General features: G+C 32.3%; 1 pseudogene; it reads left to right on the top strand.

Annotated features, from left to right (window-relative positions):
- The first annotated feature begins 11366 nt into the window (after positions 1-11366).
- Positions 11367-12487, top strand: LOC147381099 (cytosolic sulfotransferase 15 pseudogene; annotated as a pseudogene).
- The last annotated feature ends 555 nt before the right edge of the window (positions 12488-13042 follow it).

Raw genomic sequence — 13042 nt, 5'->3', positions numbered from 1 at the left:
ATGGTTGAGATGAGCTCACTCTCAAGAACATTAATTGTGCCAACATTAGATAAATTCAGATTTTCTGTGAATTAGGAAAATACAATCTGAACTTGCATCGATGATATCTAAGGCTCCCGATAACGAAATCGAGTGAACTCAAGTTCTAAATTAATCTACTCGATGAGATCTACATTTTATTAATAGGTGTCCAGACTTAGTTCTCACCAGAATGTTCTGTAAAAACGTTTTAACGTTGCTGTCCCAACTTTCATTCAGAAATAATTCCAGATTTACAGATTGAACTTGCATCGATGATATCTAAGGCTTCCGATAACGAAATTGAGTGAACTCAGATTCTAAATTAATCTACTCGACGAGATCTATGTTTTATTAAAGGCTCCCAGACTTAATTCTCACTAGAATATTCTCTAAAAAATTTTAACATTGCTGTCCCAACTTTCATTCAGAAATAATTCCAGATTTACAGATTGAACTTGCATCGATGATATCTAAGACTTCCGATTACGAAATTGAGTGAACTCAGATTCTAAATTAATCTACTCGACGAGATCTATGTTTTATTAAGAGGCTCCCAGACTTAATTCTCACTAGAATATTCTCTAAAAAAGTTTTAACATTGCTATACCACCTTCATCATTCCATCATTTTCATAGGTCAATTTGCATCTTTCATTATTTAGGGGTCATCAAAAAGTGATCCTTAATTGGAAAAAAAATGCAATACCCAAAATCATCTACAATCAAGAAAAAAAATAAATAAACAGAAAAAATAAATAACATAAATCCAACTAAATAATAAAAAAAAAACTAGGTCATCTTGGCAATGCTCCCATACTTGGGGTTTTTACAGTTTGATACTCAATAGTCCCCAGTGGAGTCGCCATTGAAAGCGCCCTCGATCCGCGGGGTGCGCGGATCAGCTTTTGACTCTTGAGGTTTGGGAGTCGCCACCTAGTTATTGTGGTCTAGGAACCAAACTGACTCTAACATGGATAAAAAGAACTAATCTACCACAAAAAATCTGAATTCGGGGATCATGTTACGGGGTTGGAAGGTGTTAGGCACCAACCCCGCCCGGCCAAAGCCGGTCTCTACTAACTTCCCAAATATATCACATTGCTAAAAACCTAGATAAAAATAAAAAAATTACATACCTTTCCGATAGCAAGGATTTTGTTCCCTCAGATCTGACAAAAAGAGCTCCTTGTACTGTACTCCCTTGCTTCGTTCTGTCTCCGGATTTGACTTCGGATCTCCTAGATCAAGGTATCTCCTTTTTTGGATCTGAACTCTTCAAGTTTGTTGCGGATTTGGGGGTGTTTTTGGAGGGATTTTAGGTGTTTTCTAGACTAAAATTGAAGGAGGGATGTTAGGTAAGGAGTTGGGGCTCCAAAACTAGGGTTTATGGGGGGCTAGGGGAGCTTCTAGACCTACTTCTCTTAGGGTTTATGATTTGATACGAAAATAGGGTGTGAGCACCTCTATTTATAGAATTTTTTTAAGGTTGATTTGGATAGAGTTAGTGTTTAATTAGAGATCTTTTAATTAGAGTTGTGTTTTAGTTAAAATTGTTTTAGGTAGAATTGTGTTTTAATTAGAATTGTTTTAGGTAGAATTGTTTTTAAGTTAGAACTCTATTAGATAGAGTTATTATTTAATTAGAATTCTATTATGACTTTTGGTCTTATTTGATTGACTTTTAATGTTTTGACTTTAGTCTTAATTGATTGACTTTTAATATTTTGACTTCAGTCTTGCTTAATTGACTTTAATTTTGACTTTAGTCTCACTTGATTGACTTTAATACTTTGACTACAGTCTTGCTTGATTGACTTTAATTTTGGAGAACCCCCTTCCATTATTTCTTTAATTCTTTGGACCCCCAAATGGAGGGGTCCTTAAAGAAATATCCCACGAACCCTCAACAATTTTACCCGAAAGTCCGATTGATCGATTTTTTAGGTTCAAAATTTTAAATTAATTTCATCAATGTTTCACTTTAATTATTTAATATTTTATTTATTAATTTCGAATTTTTTAATTATGAAAATTGTGAAATTACCGTTTTGCCCCCGGAGAGGACTTTTCACGTTTTAAGTCGGTTTTTAATGTTCTAGGATGTTTTAGAATCGATTTTTCGTAAGGAATTCAATGAAATATTATTTTGTGTCATTTATGAAATTTTTTGTGTGAAATGATTGTGAACTTTATGAGGGGCATTTTCGTAATTTTGTCAAATTCTTAAAATTGGTGAAATGATTTATTTGGTTTCGATTTGTTATTTTATGTGTTCGAGAGAGTTTTCCTAAGCGTAACGTAGGCTCTAGGGTTGTTTTGAGGTTAGGGGTATTTTGGTAATTTGGTAATTTTTTAGTGATTTTTATCGTGAAGTTTCTTTTTGGTCTGCAAGATGATGATTTCTATGTTTCTGGGGTCGTATTTTCCTAGCGTAGCGTGGTTTCTAAGGTTTTGTCAATTCGAGATACCTCATCCGGATTTCTGAAACACATCTGGTAACAAAATAAAGCAATGGAATACACATCCATCATTGGGAATCATTGCAATCGGATTGACGAGTTGATTAATCAGGCGAGTGCAAAAATGGGGTGTCTACAGTGCCCCTCTTTCAGAGGTTGAAGCAACTAGATAGCAAAATTATTTTGGTAGATAGTGCGATCTCGAATGCCAAAGCTTAGTGACAGTTCTTTTGCAGCCTGATTAGCAATTCGTCGGGGTGTTCGGATCCTTGAGGGTAAAGCTTTCCCGAATTAAAAGATTGTCAGGTCTGAGCGAGAGCTCTCACTGACAGTGTCAGATCCTTGAATTTTAGAGAATTCTCCCTGACTAAAAAGTGCAAGTGTGTGCACTGTGTGAAATTGAGTAAAATCTGAGTAAAACAAAATTCGAGAAAATTTGAATGATATTTGAGACAAATCTAAGCAAAAGTGGGAGAAGTTAAATGTCCTACTCTACCTACTTAGGTGAAAGAGTAATAAATTTATATTTTTTTGAGAGTCTTATTCTACCTACTCAGAGTGAAAGAGTAATGCACTAAATTTTTTTTGGGAAGTTCTACTCTACCTACTGGAGTGAAAGAGTAATGAACTATTTTTGTTTTGTTTTTGTTTTTTTTTTTTTTTGGAAGTTCTACTCTACCTACTCGGAGTGAAAGAGTAATGAAATAAGCTTTTTAAAAGTCCTACTCTACCTGCGTAGGGTGAAAGAGTAATGAACTAATTTTTTAGGAGTCCTACTCTACCTGCCCAGGGTGAAAGAGTAATGAACTAATTTTTTTTTTTGGAAAGTTCTACTCTACTCTACCTACTCGGAGTGAAAGAGTAATGAACTAAATTTTTTTTGGGAAGTTCTACTCTACCTATCCGGAGTGAAAGAGTAATGAACTAAGCTTTTTAGAAGTCCTACTCTACTTGCCCAGGGTGAAAGAGTAATGAACTAATTTTTTTGGGAAGTTCTACTCTACCTACTCATAGTTCCCTTGAGTTCCATGCGCTCAGTTTTATCGTTTCGGGGTTTACTTTACTGTATTTCTCTGTTCTTTAGTTCCTCCTTCGTTGCAGATCTTTTCGACAACATCTGTCTCAACTACTCATTCTCTCTTTTGATAGCTTGAATCTCATCTCTTTGTTGTTGAAGCCCCTATTGCATCTTTGTTATAATCTTAGTAAGTATGTGCTAGAGAGCCAACATTGGGTATATTGGACCCAAGGGAGGTTTCAATGGCTAAGGGTCTATTGGTGGAAGGTTTGCTGGTGGAGGGTTTATTGGTGGAAGGTTGGTTAATGTAGTGTTTTCTAGTAGAAGGTTTATTGGAGGGGATTGACTGGTTCCCCAACCTTTTCTCACCTTGGCATTTTCATGTTGGTCGTTTATCTTTGTTACAATTTTCACGAACGACACCAAATTGTAAATGCAATTTTTTCACTACCTCAAAATCTCCAACTCCTGCCTTGGTTTTTTTTTTATCTTCTTGAACTATTGGGTTTGCCTCCAACACAGCCTCTCCGACAATCTTGTCAGAAATAAATATTAAAATGTGCAGAGTTTCTCCTATGTCCCAGAAAAGAAAAAAAAAACGTACATTTTGTGTGCTATTCCTCTTTTATTTATAGAGGTTTTCTTCATGATCTTTTTGGATTTTCTATGATATTATCTTCCCTTATTAGTTAGAATGTATTTTATCCTTTTTTAGGTCTAGATTCACGGAACTATATTTAGTAACAACTTTATTAAATTTAGGAAAATCCCGAGTTTTTCGCCCCATTGACCTTATATATTTTAGGGTTCGATTTTATGTTCCACTTCTCTAATTTCGTATTCCGACCCAAGACTCATCTATTTAAACCTCTCATGCAATGTGTTGTGATCTTGAGTTATTGCTAAAATGATTATCCACATTTCCCAAACTTATTGGTTAGAGGCCTTCAATATTTTTCTTATTTATTAATCTTATAGCCCATTAATGCTCAATAATGGAGGCTAAAAATTTGACAGCAAATAACTTACCAACCCACAAGGGGTTAGTTGAGATGGTAATGAGCGACTGGCTTTGTTCCCCAGGAAGTGTCTTCAAATATCTACATGCCCCTTCACAGAAATGTGGCCACTTAAATACCATCGTAACTCATGACATGGTGTTGGATGGTGCATGCGGCCCTAGGTAATTCTCCAGTGGGCATGCACGTTAATAATGTTTTAGTTTGGTTTAAGAAATGTGGGATAAACATTGATGTCATAGTTACCCAATTACCCAAACATTGTACAAATTCACCGGAGTACGAACTCTCTTGTTAGTGTACACCAACCACAATTAGTATCAGTAGTTGGAGTTCATTAGCATAACATATTTGGAGAAAAACATTATGACATTGGTATTATTGGTGGAAGATACTTGAGTGTTTAATAGCATAAGAACAACATCCAACGGTTGGGATTTTATGTGTATCTTGATAATATATATCTTGATGATAATTATCTCATGAATATATAATTGAGAAATTCTCCTAATATGATCAATTTTTTATGAAATTCTCTTTTCGATTCATTGTTTATTTTAGGGAAAATTATTCATAATGTAAATAGTTACCCAATTTTATTTAATATAACATACATCTACCTATATATATATAGGGAATGGATCAAGGGACATATGAAAAAACATATGTAAAAACAATGTAACATTAATAAATTTTCAAAATATGGGTTAGAAGTCTGGGATTGAGCTGATTTTTTGTGAGAATGATCTCTATGATGGGAAGATGATCCGAAAAAAAATCAGTCCAATTTGAAACTTTTAACCCCATTAAAAGTGATTTAGAATGTGGACTGTCGATTTTTTGCCAATTTTTACCAATAATTTGTAATTCACTTTTGATGGATTTAAAAGTTTCAGATTGAGCTGATTTTTTGTGAGGATGATCTTCTCATCATAGTGACCGTCCTCGCAAAAAATCAGCTCAATCCAAAACCTCTAACCCATATTTTAAAAAACTATTATTTTTACATATATATATATATGGGTCAGGTTCAAGGGACATATGAGAAAACATATGTAAAAACAATGTAACATTAATAAATTTTCAAAATATGGGTTAGAAATTTCGGATTGAGCTGATTTTTTGTGAGGATGATCTCTATGATGGGAAGATCATCTGAAAAAAAAATCAGTCCAATCTGAAACTTCTAACCCCATTAAAAGTGATTTAGAATGTGGATCATCGATTTTTTGCTAATTTTTGTCAATAATTTCTAAATGACTTTTGATGGATTTAGAAGTTTCTGATTGAGTTGATTTTTTATGAGGATGATCTTCTCATCATAGTTACCATCCTTACAAAAAATCAGTTCAATCCAAAACCTCTAACCCATATTTTGAAAAACCATTGTTTTTTCATATGGCCCTTGAACCGCCCCTTATATATATATAGGGTCCCGTTCAGCAACAAATATTTTGACAAACATTTTGGGAAAACATTTTTCAAAACATGGGTTAGAGGTTTTGGAATGGGCTGATTTTTGGTGAGGATGATCTCTACGGTGAGGAGATCATCCTCACCAAAAATTAGCCCATTCCAAAACTTCTAGCCTTAGTTTACAAGTTGAAAAATCGTGGACTGTCCATTTTTTGTAAACCATATTTTATGGGGTTAGAAGTTTTGGAATGGGCTGATTTTTGGTGATGATGATCTCCTCACCGTAGAGATGATCCTCACCAAAAATCAGCCCATTCCAAAACCTCTAACCCATGTTTTGAAAAATGTTTTGCCAAAATGTTTGTCAAAATGTTTGTTGCTGAACATTTCCCATATATATATATATATAGGGTCCCGTTCAGCAACAAACATTTTGGCAAAACATTTTGGCAAAACATTTTTCAAAACATGGGTTAGAGGTTTTGGAATGGGCTGATTTTTGGTGAGGATGATCTCTACGGTGAGGAGATCATCCTCACCAAAAATCAGCCCATTCCAAAACTTCTAGCCCCAGTTTACAAGTTGAAAAATCGTGGACCGCCCATTTTTCGTAAACCATTTTTGATGGGGTTAGAAGTTTTGGAATGGGCTGATTTTTTGTGAGGATGATCTCCTCACCGTAGAGATCATCCTCACCAAAAATCAGCCCATTCCAAAACTTCTAACCCTATCAAAAGTGATTTACAAAAACTATTTGGCACCAAACTTGTCAAACTTTAGGGCTGTCGAACCGCTCTTTATATATATATATATATGGGTCCTGTTCAGCAACAAACATTTTGACAAACATTTTGGCAAAACATTTTTCAAAACATGGGATAGAAGTTTTGGAATGGGCTGATTTTTGGTGAGGATGATCTCTACGGTGAGGAGATCATCATCACCAAAAATCAGCCCATTCCAAAACTTCTAACCCATATTTACAAGTTGAAAAATCGTGGACCGTCCATTTTTCGTAAACCATTTTTGATGGGGTTAGAAGTTTTGGAATGGTCTGATTTTTGATGATGATGATCTCCTCACCGTAGAGATCATCCTCACCAAAAATCAGCCCATTCCAAAACTTCTATCCCATGTTTTGAAAAATGTTTTGCCAAAATGTTTGTCAAAATGTTTGTTGCTGTGGGTCCCGTTCAGCACCCTAAGCTTTATCACACACTTTAACAAACGTGTTTTGTCTTACATAGGTTAGAAGTTTTGGAATGGGCTGATTTTTGGTGAGGATGATCTCTATGGTGAGGAGATCATCCTCACCAAAAATCAGCTCATTCCAAAACTTCTAACCCCATCAAAAATTATTTACAAAAAATGGACGGTCCACAATTTTTCAACGTGTAAACATGGGGCTAAACATTTCGGAATGGGCTGATTTTTGGGGAGGATGATCTTCTAATCATAGAGATCATCCTCACTAAAAATCAGCCCATTCCAAAACTTCTAACCCATGTAGGACAAAAAACGTTTGTTAAAGTGTGTGGTAAAACTTAGGGTGCTGAACATTTCCCTATATATGTATAGGGTCCCATTCAGCACCCTAAGCTTTACCACACACTTTAACAAACGTGTTTTGTCTTACATGGGTTAGAAGTTTTGGAATGGGCTGATTTTTGGTGAGGATGATCTCTATGATGAGGAGATCATCCTCACCAACAATCAGCTCATTCCAAAACTTCTAATCCTATCAAAAATGGTTTACAAAAAATGGACGGTCCATGATTTTTCAACGTGTAAACATGGGGCTAAACATTTCGGAATGGGCGGATTTTTGGGGAGGATGATCTTCTAATCATAGAGATCATCCTCACCAAAAATCAGCAAGATCATCCTCACCAAAAATCAGCCCATTCCAAAACTTCTAACCCATGTAGGACAAAAAAATATTTGTTAAAGTGTGTGGTAAAACTTAGGGTGCTGAACATTTCCCATATATATATATATATATAAATTAAATGACATAGTTCTTAAATATGAGATGATTAATGGGATGTAGCTATAGTATATAATAAGACAAAAATAATCAAAAGAAAACTTGATAGTGGTTTTTATTATTTGTCTTCTTACTCATCATGTCATCATCATAGCTATATCTTATTAATTGTGTCTTATCTTGGTTTTCTTTCATTTAATTCCAGTCGTTTCAATTAATTGTACTCTTCTCTTTGCCTTCAACCCACAGACATTAAATGCATCATGTCATCATCAATCAATCCTTTATTAAGATTAATGGCTCATCATCTACTTCATATGTCATTAGGGGTATAAAAAAATTTATATTAATTTTTTAATACCTTTTTCAAAGTAATAAAAAAAAATAATAAATGGTCAGTTGAACTGTCGATTTTCATATATTATTTTTTTACTAATTATAAATTAATATTAACTACTTTTAATAATTTTTTGTTATTAATTTTTTGATAAATTATTATAACTATTTTTTAATAACATTAATATTATTTCTAAAAATTATTATTATTAATGTTTTTGATAAATGCATTATATTAATCTGAATAATCTACTATATAATTTTTTGCCATAATTTTCCAAAAATTATTTATTTTATAATTATTAAAAATAAGGAAAAATATATTACTTTCTAACAATATTACAAAATAAAATTTTGAAAAAATATTTATTATATTTTATAATTTCTAATAATTGTAAATTATTATATTACTTTTTTTTTTAATAATTTTCCCTACTTATAAATTAATATATTAATTTTTTTTAATAATTACGAATTAATATATCAATTTTTAATAAATTTCCCTACTTATACATATGTAATCATTTATTTTTAATCATATTTATTTGTAATGTAATCCTGAAAATTATATTTATTTGTAATCCTAATTTTATTTTTATTTTCTGATAATAATAAAAATTATATGAAAAAATATTAATTAATAATTATAAATAATATTGAAAAAAAAAATATTGATAATTCCATATATTATTTGTAACTATCATTATATTAATAATTATTATTTATAACTATTATATTAATAATATAATATTTAAAAAATATCTGGATAATTATTTATATTATCAATATTATTTGTTATATTAGTAATTATTATTTTTAACTAATATAATTTCACATAATATTGATAATTACATATGTTGTTTTTATAATTTATCATTTGTAACTATTATTATATGAATAATTATAAATATTATATTACAAAAGTTGTGATTAATACTTACAAATACTATTGAAAAACAAATAATATTGATAATTACAAATGTTATTGATACTTTTCCCTATTTTAAGTAATTATAACTATTATACTTAAAAAATAATTAATATTTAAAAATAATTACAATTATTATTTTTAATAATCATAACTATTGTATTAATTTTTCAAAATTTTCCTTAAAAATAAGGAAAAGGTATACTAAAAATAATAATGTATTTATAATTATTAAATAATTAATAATTTTAGGTTTTTTTAATAATATAATAAAATAAAAAATATTAAAAAGATATTTCTTACCCGATGTTGTCAGAAAGAGAGGGAGAGTAGGGAATTTAGGGAATTTTTTATAGTGATTGAGAGTGAGAGTTGGGAATTTTTGCCAAAATGATTCGGAGTTGAGGAGCATGTTAGTATGAAAATTGACACTCAAACCGTCGATTTATTACTTTTTTGCTAAATTTGAAAACAATGTTATATTGATAATTTTCCCTTTATTTTAATTCCCAAAATATGAAGAACGAGATCCGAGATTTCAAAGTGGTAATCTTGCTGATATAAAGTAGTAAGATCGTTAATATTTATTTGAAAATTGACAATCTCGTTGGTTATAAAAGTGAGCATCTTGCAGGTTCTCCAATTTTTAGTGAGATCTTTACTTTGTGAACTAGTAAGATTGTTACTTTTCAAATAAATCTCAGAGATCTTACTACATTATTTCAACAAGGTCTACCGATGTACTTATGTGGTGGTGTGCCCCCATTTTCCTCCCTAAATCTTTGTATCAAATTTTCCTCTTTTATAATAAACTTGTTTAGCGAAAATAAAATAAAATACGTTTTTTGTGAATATTTGAGATGCCTTTGTATTTTTTCTAAATTGATGATAAGCCACCATTGACCTTGGTCTTCTCTTATGAACTAATGAAAATATACCCTCATCTCCATCACCATCACTTCATCAATCGTCATCATCATCATAAACTAATAAACTAATTCAAAATTTTTTTTTTTTTTTTAAATTATCGCAATTTATTTCTTTTTTCTTTTTAGATCCATAATTGAGAAAGAGATCAACAAGCCTTTGAAGATAAAGATTTAAAAAAAAAAAAAAAAAAAAAGGGAAAATCAAATTTTCACATGGGTCCCTTCAAAACTTTCTCCCACCAAAGAAATCAAGAATCGTTGCATTAGTTTTCATTAGAAATTACAACTGAATAGGAACCTAACTCATTTATTAGTGGAAACCACATTCCTTACTAAGTTATGAACCCTTACTAGGGGTAGTTAGCTTGAGCACGCTTCAATTCTACAGCCATTACTCCAGATGGAGATCCAGAAACAATCTTTATCTTAGCATTTATCTGTACAACAAGGATTGAAAGATAAAACATTCAAGTTGACTCGTATTCCAGCATGAATTATTCTGCATGGTGTCTTGTGTGAACCGATTTGATTCGAATGATATTTTTAATATCTCAACAAAATTAGTAAAATTCCGCTGAGTCAACTTGAATTTTTTAATTCATAATCTGCCTTATTTTATAAAAATTTAGAATAACTTGTATATAAATATAGAGTTGTGATGAACGCAAACGATTTTGGTATGCAGTTGATGAGGCAAGGGCACAAAACCATAATCTTTTTCATCAGGATACACAAGAAAAAGATGTGAGGTTTTGTGCCCTTGTCACATTAGCCACGTACCAAAACGGTGTGGATTCATACTATTCATAAATGAGTCGTAATTAATAATATGACTTACCAAGTGACATAAATGACTCCATGACATGACAAGTATGGGTATCATGGATCTGTACACAACTTAAAAATATATATCTTGAGGCATACAAATCTATGGTTCACCAAACTAGTCCACATCATGAAGTCATTTGAATATGCCACCTGGTGAGTCATATTGTTAGGACTCTTCATAAATATATATTATCATAGTCGTAATGAATGCAGACAGTCTTGGTACGTGGTTGATGTGGCAAGGGCACAAAACCATATATAATTTTCATTGAGATACACAAGAAAAAGATGTGTGATTTTGTTCCCTTGCCATGTTAGCAGAGTACCCAACCTACCAAGACCTTGTGCATTCATCATAATTCGTTATTAAATAAATAATTGTTAACCGAGTTTAAATGTTTATCTCATTTGTTGACAAGATGACTCTTTTCTCATGTGTGTGTGACGAGTGACAACACGCTAGCCTCACTCTTTATTAATAGATCTAACGTTCATCTAAGATCTAAGAAAATCCCTTGGTTTTGAAAGAAACTAAAATTCTCACTAGCTCATTCATGGCTTCCTTCCAAGGAGAAGAAGAACTAAACCATGAGTTCAAGGAACTACTTGTAACCCTTCCTAGAGAGAGAGGATGGAGAACTGAATATATCTCCAGTACCAAGGCTTTTGGTATCCAGCTGATGTACTAAAATCTTTAATGGCATGTCAACAACACTTCCAAGCATGCGATACCGATACACTACGAGTCACCATACCTAAATCTGGTACAACTTGGTTGAAATCCCTTGTGTTCACTGTCATGAATCGTTCTCGTTACACAGTTACTTCTAAGAACCACCCCTTACTTACTTCCAATCCTCAGATCTCATCCCTCACTTGGAAGTTAATGTCTATCCTACTACGCCAATGTCCTACATCTCTCCAAGATTTCTTCTCCAAGGTTATTAGCACACACATTCCTTACATTTCATTACCAGGATCCATCAAGAACTCGAATTGTCGATTGTCTATCTATGTCGAATCCCAAAGACACTTTGATCTCCCTTTGGTACTTCATGAGTAAGATGAGACCACAATGTCTTGGAAAACTTTCACGGGAAGAAGCTTTGGAATTGTTTTGTATGGGAGCTTCAGGGAATGGACCATTTTGGGATCATGTGTTAGGATATTGGGAAGAAAGCTTAGAGAGGCCTCAGAAAGTGTTGTTTTTGAAGTATGAAGAATTGAAGAAAGACATCACCTCTCAGTTGAAGAAGTTGGCAGAGTACTTGGGCTGCCCTTTCTCTATGGAGGAAGAAAGGGGAGGAGTGATAGACCAAATAAGAAGGCTTTGTAGTTTTGAGGATTTGTTGAATTTGGAGGTGAACAAGAATGGAAATTTTTTTCCTATAATTGGAAATAATGCCTTTTTTAGGAGAGGAGAGGTGGGACACTGGGTGAATTATTTGACGCGTTCCATGGTTGAACAGGTAGACCAGGTCATGGAACAAAAGCTATGTGGTTCTGGTTTGACATTCAAAGATATCGATGTCAGAGTGGGTTTGTAATGTTACATTACTTAGTGATGGTGTACTGTAATAAGGTGTATTGCCATTCCTTTTCATAAGGATTGGAAAGATAAGATTAAATTTCTTTATGTAGAGTTTAATCCATGTAGGATTATTCTTTGTTTTCTATATATATTAAACGTATTTGGGATCATAGTATTGTATTCCAATTATAAATAAAAGCTTCACCTCTTTCTGTTTCAAAGCTTTTTTTGGTGGTTGTTATTCTTTCAGTATGCATTGCAAATAATGAAAATCTTATAATATATTAATTAAATTGAATTTCAACATACTCGATTTGTATAATTATATATGAATTTATTTAAATATAATGCACACAACAATCTAAGATTTTAATCAAATCTCAACACAACATGAATCCTTCGAATAAAAATCCTTTGATATTTGTGTAAGTCCTATGAATTGAGTATGATTCATGATTGGAATTAGATGATTTGTCAAATATTAAATTTTAATAAACATCATGAGGTACAATTTCAAGTGAAGTGATGACAACTGTACTTTCTTTATCCAATCGGATCAAAAAGAAATATT

Source organism: Akebia trifoliata, unplaced genomic scaffold (genome assembly GCF_017979445.1).
Source record: "Akebia trifoliata isolate Shusen 1 unplaced genomic scaffold, ASM1797944v1 Contig00757, whole genome shotgun sequence".
Classification (NCBI taxonomy): domain Eukaryota; kingdom Viridiplantae; phylum Streptophyta; class Magnoliopsida; order Ranunculales; family Lardizabalaceae; genus Akebia; species Akebia trifoliata.
Note: the sequence above shows the minus strand (reverse complement) of the source record. Positions and strands in the feature narration are given on the sequence as shown.